Genomic DNA, 7,946 nt, shown 5'->3' on the forward strand with positions numbered 1-7,946 from the left:
TAAGCAGGGTTGGTCCTGGTCAGTCCCTGGATGGGAGACCAGATGCTGCTGGAAGTGGTGTTGGAGGGCCAGTAGGAGGCACTCTTTCCTCTGGTCTAAAAAAAGTGATTGGGGACACTGCCCTGTGTAGGGTGCCGTCTTTCGGATGGGACGTTGAACGGGTGTCCTGACTCTCTGTGGTCATTAAAGATCCCATGGCACTTATCGTAAGAGTAGGGGTGTTAACCCTGGTGTCCTGGCTAAATTCCCAATCTGGCCATCAAACTATCACGGTCACCTAATAATCCCCAGTTTATAATTGGCTCATTCATCCCCCTCCTCTCCCCTGTAACTTTTCCCCAGGTCGTTGCTGCAAATGAGAACGTGTTCTCAGTCAACTTACCTAGTAAATAAATAAATTACTCAAGTTTGACAATTTTAGTTATTTTTCCACCACTAAGTGTTCATTAGTTATGAACATTATTACATGCCAAAATCAATATAGAATATCAAGCTAATAACACCACGGTGCTTTGGTGATGGAAGGGGGGAGTTACCCGCATGACTTGATGATCAGTAAACAGCTGTGGACTTTTTTGGATAGTCACATCCCTAATGCCCTGTGTTGGTCAGGATATTAGGGATGTCCCCATAGGAGCACATTGTTTTCTAAGAGTTTAGGGGTTCCTGAAATGTTGCACCGTGTCAATCAATTCATGTCTGGTAAAAAATAAATGAAATTAACTTAGATACATTAAGTCATCTTTATTGCAAAATCTGTAGAAAATGAATATTTCATAAAATATTTGGGTCAGGGATGGGTCAGAGTAAGAGGGGGTAGGGGGAAGACCCGTCTGCAGGATGAATTGCTGCAGGTTACTTCTTGTTCGGCTTCTCCAGCACCTGACACCTCTCCTGGAGGGAAGTGGACAAGATGTCATGTTAGTTCCATGTCAAACGTCGACAACTTCATGTAAAACCTGATTGTTAAAGGGCCGTGCAGTTAAAAACAAGATTTCCCCCGTTGTTTAATGACATTTCCACACTATGAGGCTCGAAATGACACTGAGAATTATGATAATGTAGTAGGATCTCGTCTGATACTAGTCTGGTAATGAGGTTTGTAGCCATATGGGGGCGGAATAAAACAAAGGTTCAGTGGAGGATGAGCATCCAAAAAACTCATAAGGGCCAGTTACCCAGACACAGATTAAGTCTAGTCCTGCATGAGAAATTTTAGTCCAGGACTAGGCTTAATCTGTCTGGGAAACCGGCCCACGAGGAAACGTAGGGAAAGGCAGCGGTTCTATTAACACAGGAAGCCAAAGGCAAGTTTCCATCTCTGGGTAGACAACACAGGTGATTCTACAGGTGTCCTCTCAAGCTCAATAACTCCTCTTCATTGCTCACTTGCTATTACAGGATACAGTTAACCCCCAGGCTGCCGAGTGATACAATGTACTGCCGCTGGGTTTACAGTGTCAGATATACAGAATAATCCCCAAACAAGTTCTCAAGAACATGACGCAACCATCTTCGAACACAGCTCTTTTATACTGAATATCCTAGGTTGCTTTCACTGGGTTTAGCTCCTGTGAGACGTTTAGCAGTGAGTTTGACTTTGTCAGTTATTCTGTGTCATTGAACACAATCAAAGGATTGTAGTCTAATTGCTACATATACTGTTAGAAAAAAAGGTGCTATCTAGAACCTAAAAGGGTTCTTCGGCAAAAGGGTTCTACCTGAAACCAAAAAGGGGTCTCTTATGGGGACAGCCGAAGTACCTTTTTGGACCCCTTTTTTCTATGGGTGAACCCTATCCAGGGTGGGTCTGTAAAGTTTGTCAGTGCTGGAGGGGCCTGTATAACGCAAGATGAATTTGACCTTGATGGCCAGCTGACCCAGATAGAATAGAGACTCTAAGGGACAGTCATCAGCCACAAGCTGCCCCTCTGTTCCTCGTAGCTTCTGGATGAGAACATAGCGACCCGTCTGACCTGTAGAAAAGACACACCAAGATAGGAGTGAGATTGGAGGAAATTACAAAGGAAATTACATCCGACAGAGACTGACCAATAACCTGTGCGAGGGCGATGACCACATCCTGACAGGGAGTCTCCAGTGATAAGCCGCACACCACCCTTACCAAACCCTCCACCCACACCTTCAGCTCCATCTTGTCTTGTCAATCAAACTCAGAAGAACATGGCTGCCACTCTATCCACCTGTGAGAGAGGAGGGTAAGATGTCAATATACTGAGTTCAAATAATAAACTATTTCATAGTACCAAATCAACCTATAACCCCTACTTCTAGGTGCAAATATCAGGTATTTCAATGGAGGAAATATGTTTGTTCCTGTATTCCCATAACTAGAGCTGAAGACTTCATCAGGAAACCACACAGTCTTCTCTCAAGGGAAAAATGTGACCGGCCAACTCTGCAATCCTACACCCTACAGTCCTGTACCTGTCATCTGTGTTGACGCCTGACCAGAGAAGGCAGAGCCTTCTGAGGTGAGGGGAGGAAGAGGTGTATTGTGTTACATTCTCATGGTGTCAATAGCCTGGTATTTCAATGTGGATCTGCATTTTGATAGGAAAAAATGGCTTCCTACGCTGTAAACCTAGAGACAGAACGTCATACCTTAATGTTTGTTTGGCTATATGTATGTATGTAAAGATGTCAAATTTAAATTTGAGAGTGCAAACGCTGTCAGATGCAAATATATATATATATATATATAAGTACACCAAATGAAAGAGATGGGACACTGAAATAAAAAATGGGAGAAGGCTAGTGCTCTCCCACTAATTGAGTGATACTGCAGAGGTAGTTGTAGTAGTTTATTTTTTTATTCCTCTTCTTTGTTTTTTCAGAGGAACCCTACTGAGACCATGGTCTTATTCACAAGGGGGCCCTGATCACAACGATGCAAAAACCAATACAACGTCAAACAAAACCTCAGAGTAATCTCAAGTTAACCAACTCTGTGAACGAATTTGGTCTGTCATGTTCTTAATGCTTCAACAGCAAAGTTAGCTAAGCTTGTGCGTAGAAGAGTTTGTAAACAAAAAGGAAATAGTGAAGTGATCTAGGGTTATTTAATGAGGACCAGCCAACCTTTTGATACAGTAAGCATTGATGAGTATTAAAACTGTCACCAGTGATAGAGCAAAGTGCGCTGTGGTAGACGGCATCCAAAGATTTAAGAGTTGTGGCGCTGCATTCTGGTAGATTGTGTCACCATAGTCAAGAACTGTCAGGAAAGTTGACTATACAATCTGCTTCCTGCTGTTTAGGGAGAGGCAAGATCTATTTAAAAAATAAAAATAAGCCCACGTTTTAAACGTTAAATCGATCCAAAGCCCAAATATTTTTAGGCGGGAACCCGATCGACGGGAGAACCAGTCAATTAATAGCTATGTAAGTCCATCTGAAACATTTCTGTGAGAATTAGAGAATAGTTTATTCGCTGTTAGTCAGCACCTCCACACAAAATACTTTTTCTCAGTGTGTGGCAGCTCATGATTTTATTCTGAGAATTAGAGAACAAAACATATTTAGCCTTGCCCACAATAAGTACAAGTATTAAACCAACCAGGGCATTATGTGAGGCAACAAAGTCGGATTGCAGCTCGAACAACACCTGGTCTACAGGTGGGGCAATGGCATACATAACAGTATCGTCTGCAAACAGATGAATATTAGAAGTTTTAACAGATAGACCAATATTATTTATATGCATCAGAGTTTATCTTCGCAGACAAAGAAGAGTAGTGGCACTGATTTTTAACCATAGACTGACAACAACCTGAGGCGGAATCACACACCCCCTTTAACACAAACACATGAACTGTGTTGATTTGCCATCATGAAAATAAGAAACCTGTTTGCAAAAAGATACAGTAGCTTATTATTTTCATGACACCCGTTTGATACAGCAGCTAACGTACGTGTGTTAGATGTTTCTAAAGGCCCTTGTCTGTGAATTAAAAACCTTTCCCAATGTAGGCCCAACTTCTTGAGATGTGACAATGTTTTAGTGTGGCAGTCACCAATTGAAAGCAAGGTTTTGTGTTTAACTTCAACTCAGTCAAATAAGGAAACGAGCGCAACTGTCATTTGTGAAATGTTACCATTATTTATATTACTTTCAATAACGTATTCAAATGTATTCCCAGGTCTGGGTTTAATAGAGTTGACTCCAACCCTTGTTGAGAAGTCAAAATTGCTCTTGTGAATGTCTTACCTGTCTCCATGCAGTGTTAGCCAGCAGTAAAAGCTCCTACATTCTGATTTCCATCAGACAGAAGGAAGACAAACCTGTTATTACAACAGAGTTTTTACTCTTACTTTACCTGTCTCCATGCAGTGTTAGCCAGCAGTAAAAGCTCCTACATTCTGATTTCCATCAGACAGAAGGAAGACAAACCTGTTATTACAACAGAGTTTGAGGTTTACTCTTACTTTACCTGTTGGTTTAGGCTTCCGTTTAGTTGGTTGCCCGACTCTTCACTGTGATAAGTCCAAGTGGAAAGGATTTCTGAGCATACAAAAAGTCAAAAAGCGGCACCTTGAAATATGTAATGAGTAGTTGTAGCCCAGGTTGGGGGAGAGCGCAGAAGAGTGAAACGCTGCTCTGGAATGCAGCTGAGTGAGTTGTAAGGCTACAGATGATACAATAACAGTAAGTGTATGTTTAGGTTGATTAAAGAAAGTTGATCTATGATGACTTTGGAATCATTTCTTATATTCCACCATCATATGTTAACTCTTGCAGGGCTGTTTTGCATTCTTCCTACAATGGCTTTCACAAAGATATCCTATTAGGTTCGCATTTCATAGGATAAGCCATAAAAGCCATAAAAACAAAGAGCTTGTCTTAACAATGTGACAGGCTAGCATACAAAAGATAAAAAACAACTGCAGATCATGTGATATTGGGCGTCGGTGCCTTTATGTGACCACTAGAGGGCAGCCTCAAGGCTAAATCTGGGGGAAGTGTTTTCATTCTGACGCAGACATTCCAGGCTTCGTTGTTGTGTATGATACGATCCACCAGAAACCCTGATGGCAATTAGTAACTCTCCAGGTGTCCCAAGCCAACTGACCCAAAGCAACCCCAGCACTCACAACAAACAAATAGAGGCAAAGACACACAAACACACACACTCACACAGACAAAATGATCACACACTCAAAATAGAATGGACTCTCATTGTAAGTCTAATATTAATATGGAATGGAATTATATTGAATGCAGTTGGACTTGAATGGTTTACATTCTGGAATGAGCACATTTGAAACTAAAGAAAGGACAACCGTGTCACTCCTTCTATTGGGCAGTTATTGAAATGGCTCTGAAACAGAATCAATCAATACCAATCAACTTGCATTAAGACATAATTTAGAAGACTGGAAGGCACATTGGAGAAAGACACAAGAGGGAGGAGATGGCTGAACAGAGGACTGTAATGTTGGAGAAGATGGCAGGGGAGATGTAGAAGAGGGAGGTGGACGTTGGGAGAGGAGAAGAGGGAGTTAGTGGTTGGGAGGAGAGAGGAGGAGATGGCTGAACAGAGGACTGTAATGTTGGAGAAGATGGCAGGGGGAGATGTAGAAGAGGGAGGTGGACGTTGGGAGAGGAGAAGAGGGAGTGGGGAGATGGAGAAGAGGGAATGGGGAGATGGAGAAGAGGGAATGGGGAGATGGAGAAGAGGGAATGGGGAGATGGAGAAGAGGGAATGGGGAGATGGAGAAGAGGGAATGGGGAGATGGAGAAGAGGGAATGGGGAGATGGAGAAGAGGGAGTGGGGGTTGTCAAGAGAGGAGGAGATGACAGAGGAACGGCAGCAGCTGAGCGAAACAGCAAGAACATTGAGAGAGAGAGAAGCGTAGTTAGGAGGAAGAAAAATGATATAATGAAGAGGAGGAAACAACTAGAATATTGAAAGAGGGATATGGAGAAGGAGAAGATGAGTAGGTGGGGCAGGAGAGAATGTTGCAGGTATGGATTGCCATGGATGCCATTGACCGTCTGAGGCAGAGGCTCATAGAGAAGGAAAGAGAGATGAGATAGTACAGATGGTAGACAGTTGCTGTAGGACTCTATAGCCCCTCACCTTTGACCTTAACTTTGGCCCTATTTCTTCTGTGTCTTGTTTTGACTTAAAGAATTCAGCTGGACTTTGCTCCACCTTTTTGGTGTTTTCCCTGAGTGGGAACAACTTCAGGGTTTGGTCCCAAGGGGTCCTCTTTTCACTGGAAGCCATAAAAACAGAGAGATGTCTTAAAAAAGTGACAGGCTAGCATAAAAATTAAAACAACTGCAGATCCTAATGTGATTGGGCATTAAGTGCCTTTATTTGACCACTGGAGGGCAGCCTCTTATAGACTGACAAACATTGATAACAAATCAGGAATCAAATGAAAGTTCAAGTAGAATTAAGAATTAGAATACTAATTTAATAGGATATCTATGTGAAAGTCATTGTAGGAAGAGTGCAAGTTTATCTCAACCACTTTGGAAAACAACCCTGCTAAGAGTTAACATATTATGGAATATAAGAAATTATTCCAAAGTCAAAATTTATCAACCTTTAAAAAAAATATTTCTAAACATACACATACTTTTATTGTAAAGCCTACAACTCACTCAGCTCTAACATGTAGCGAAATAGGAGACATTACATTTCCCATTGCTCTTATTGAACCAGGGAATTGAGTAAAAGCAAGAGACTTATACTGTAATTAACTGTCAGGATAGATGATAAATATGCTGTGAGTGAATCTGCAGGCGCTGTCCAGCTGGCGCGCGCGTGTGTGTGTGTGTGTGTGTGTGTGTGTGTGTGTGTGTGTGTGTGTGTGCTTGTGAAAAGGAGGGGGTGGTGTCTAAATCAACAGCTTGCTTGCGCTGATAGTTAAAACCAGGTCTTATCCTGACTTGGGATAGACATGAATGGCTCACAGAAATATTCCACTGATTCAAATGCATGATTTAGGCTGCGTACATGTTTAGAATTACAAGCGTAGAACCCAAGCCAATAGATATCCACTCCCTAGTTGAAGCTACGCACTCCTGTTTCAACCTCCATAACTCTTTACATCACCAAGTACATACATACTTCATGCTATAATTATCTAAATGCTATAGCCTCATGGATGGCAAAACGGACTCTCTTCATTGCAGACCAGCAGGTAACCTTGTGTTTGCCCTTGATGTTAGTGGGAATCAGTTCAGTTTCAATAGTTTGCCCCTCACCTAGAGTGGCAGTTATGGCTAAGAGCGACAGCACATAGGTGACAGAGAGAAATTACCTGCCACCAAATAGCCCAATTCCAAATCAACCCTCATCCCATACTCTGTATCCCCTAGTCACCTGTGTAGATCTGAAATGGGTGGCTACACTGATTGGTTTAAGCGTGGTGAAAATTACACCTAGCTTATTAGAGGACAAGGTGGATGGAGCTATTACCATATTGCAGAGAGAGAGAGAGAGAGAGAGAGAGAGAGAGAGAGAGAGCAATTAGAACCTAACAGCTCCCCTACCTGACAGCCTAGTAACCCCTCACCGAGATGGCGCCCCAGGCTACACCAATCACAACAGAGAATATGAGCTCAGTGGCCAATGGCGATTCCCCGCTGCCTTCCACCTGCCACGCCATTGGATGAAAAATACAAATCACCATAATTTGTCAAAAAAGAAGGAAGTGCCTCAGGTAGTCAGTTGTTCATTGGTTATATTCCATCCAAGCTTTCAGCTCAGTCAGATAGTTTATAGATTTGGATAAAGAGAGTAGGGAAGGAAAACAAGATCTCACAGTTTCCACGTATTATGAATGAACATCTATTTGTGTACACATACATTCTGCGTCGTTACAGGGTTAATTCTGTGTGGTCACAGCGTTAAAACAGAAACAACTCAAAAGGTGAGGTTTAGGTATTATTTCCCAGTGGTTTCAGC

At 42.2% G+C, this 7,946-nt stretch overlaps 1 long non-coding RNA gene across 3 annotated transcripts; it reads right to left on the reverse strand.

Annotated features, from left to right (window-relative positions):
- Nucleotides 1–729: 729 nt before the first annotated feature.
- On the reverse strand, nucleotides 730–4,812 carry LOC110506277. Of its 3 annotated transcripts, none has more exons than XR_005039894.1 (3): nucleotides 4,455–4,812; nucleotides 1,764–2,204; nucleotides 730–894 (listed from the first exon to the last, which is right to left on the reverse strand). It is a non-coding gene; the product is annotated as an uncharacterized LOC110506277 (long non-coding RNA). The 3 variants fall into 3 exon arrangements; XR_005039895.1 differs by having other exon boundaries at nucleotides 4,232–4,812; XR_005039896.1 differs by lacking the exon at nucleotides 4,455–4,812 and adding an exon at nucleotides 4,341–4,356.
- Between the last annotated feature and the right edge of the window lie 3,134 nt (nucleotides 4,813–7,946).

Source organism: Oncorhynchus mykiss, chromosome 26 (genome assembly GCF_013265735.2).
Source record: "Oncorhynchus mykiss isolate Arlee chromosome 26, USDA_OmykA_1.1, whole genome shotgun sequence".
Taxonomy (NCBI): Eukaryota; Metazoa; Chordata; class Actinopteri; order Salmoniformes; family Salmonidae; genus Oncorhynchus; species Oncorhynchus mykiss.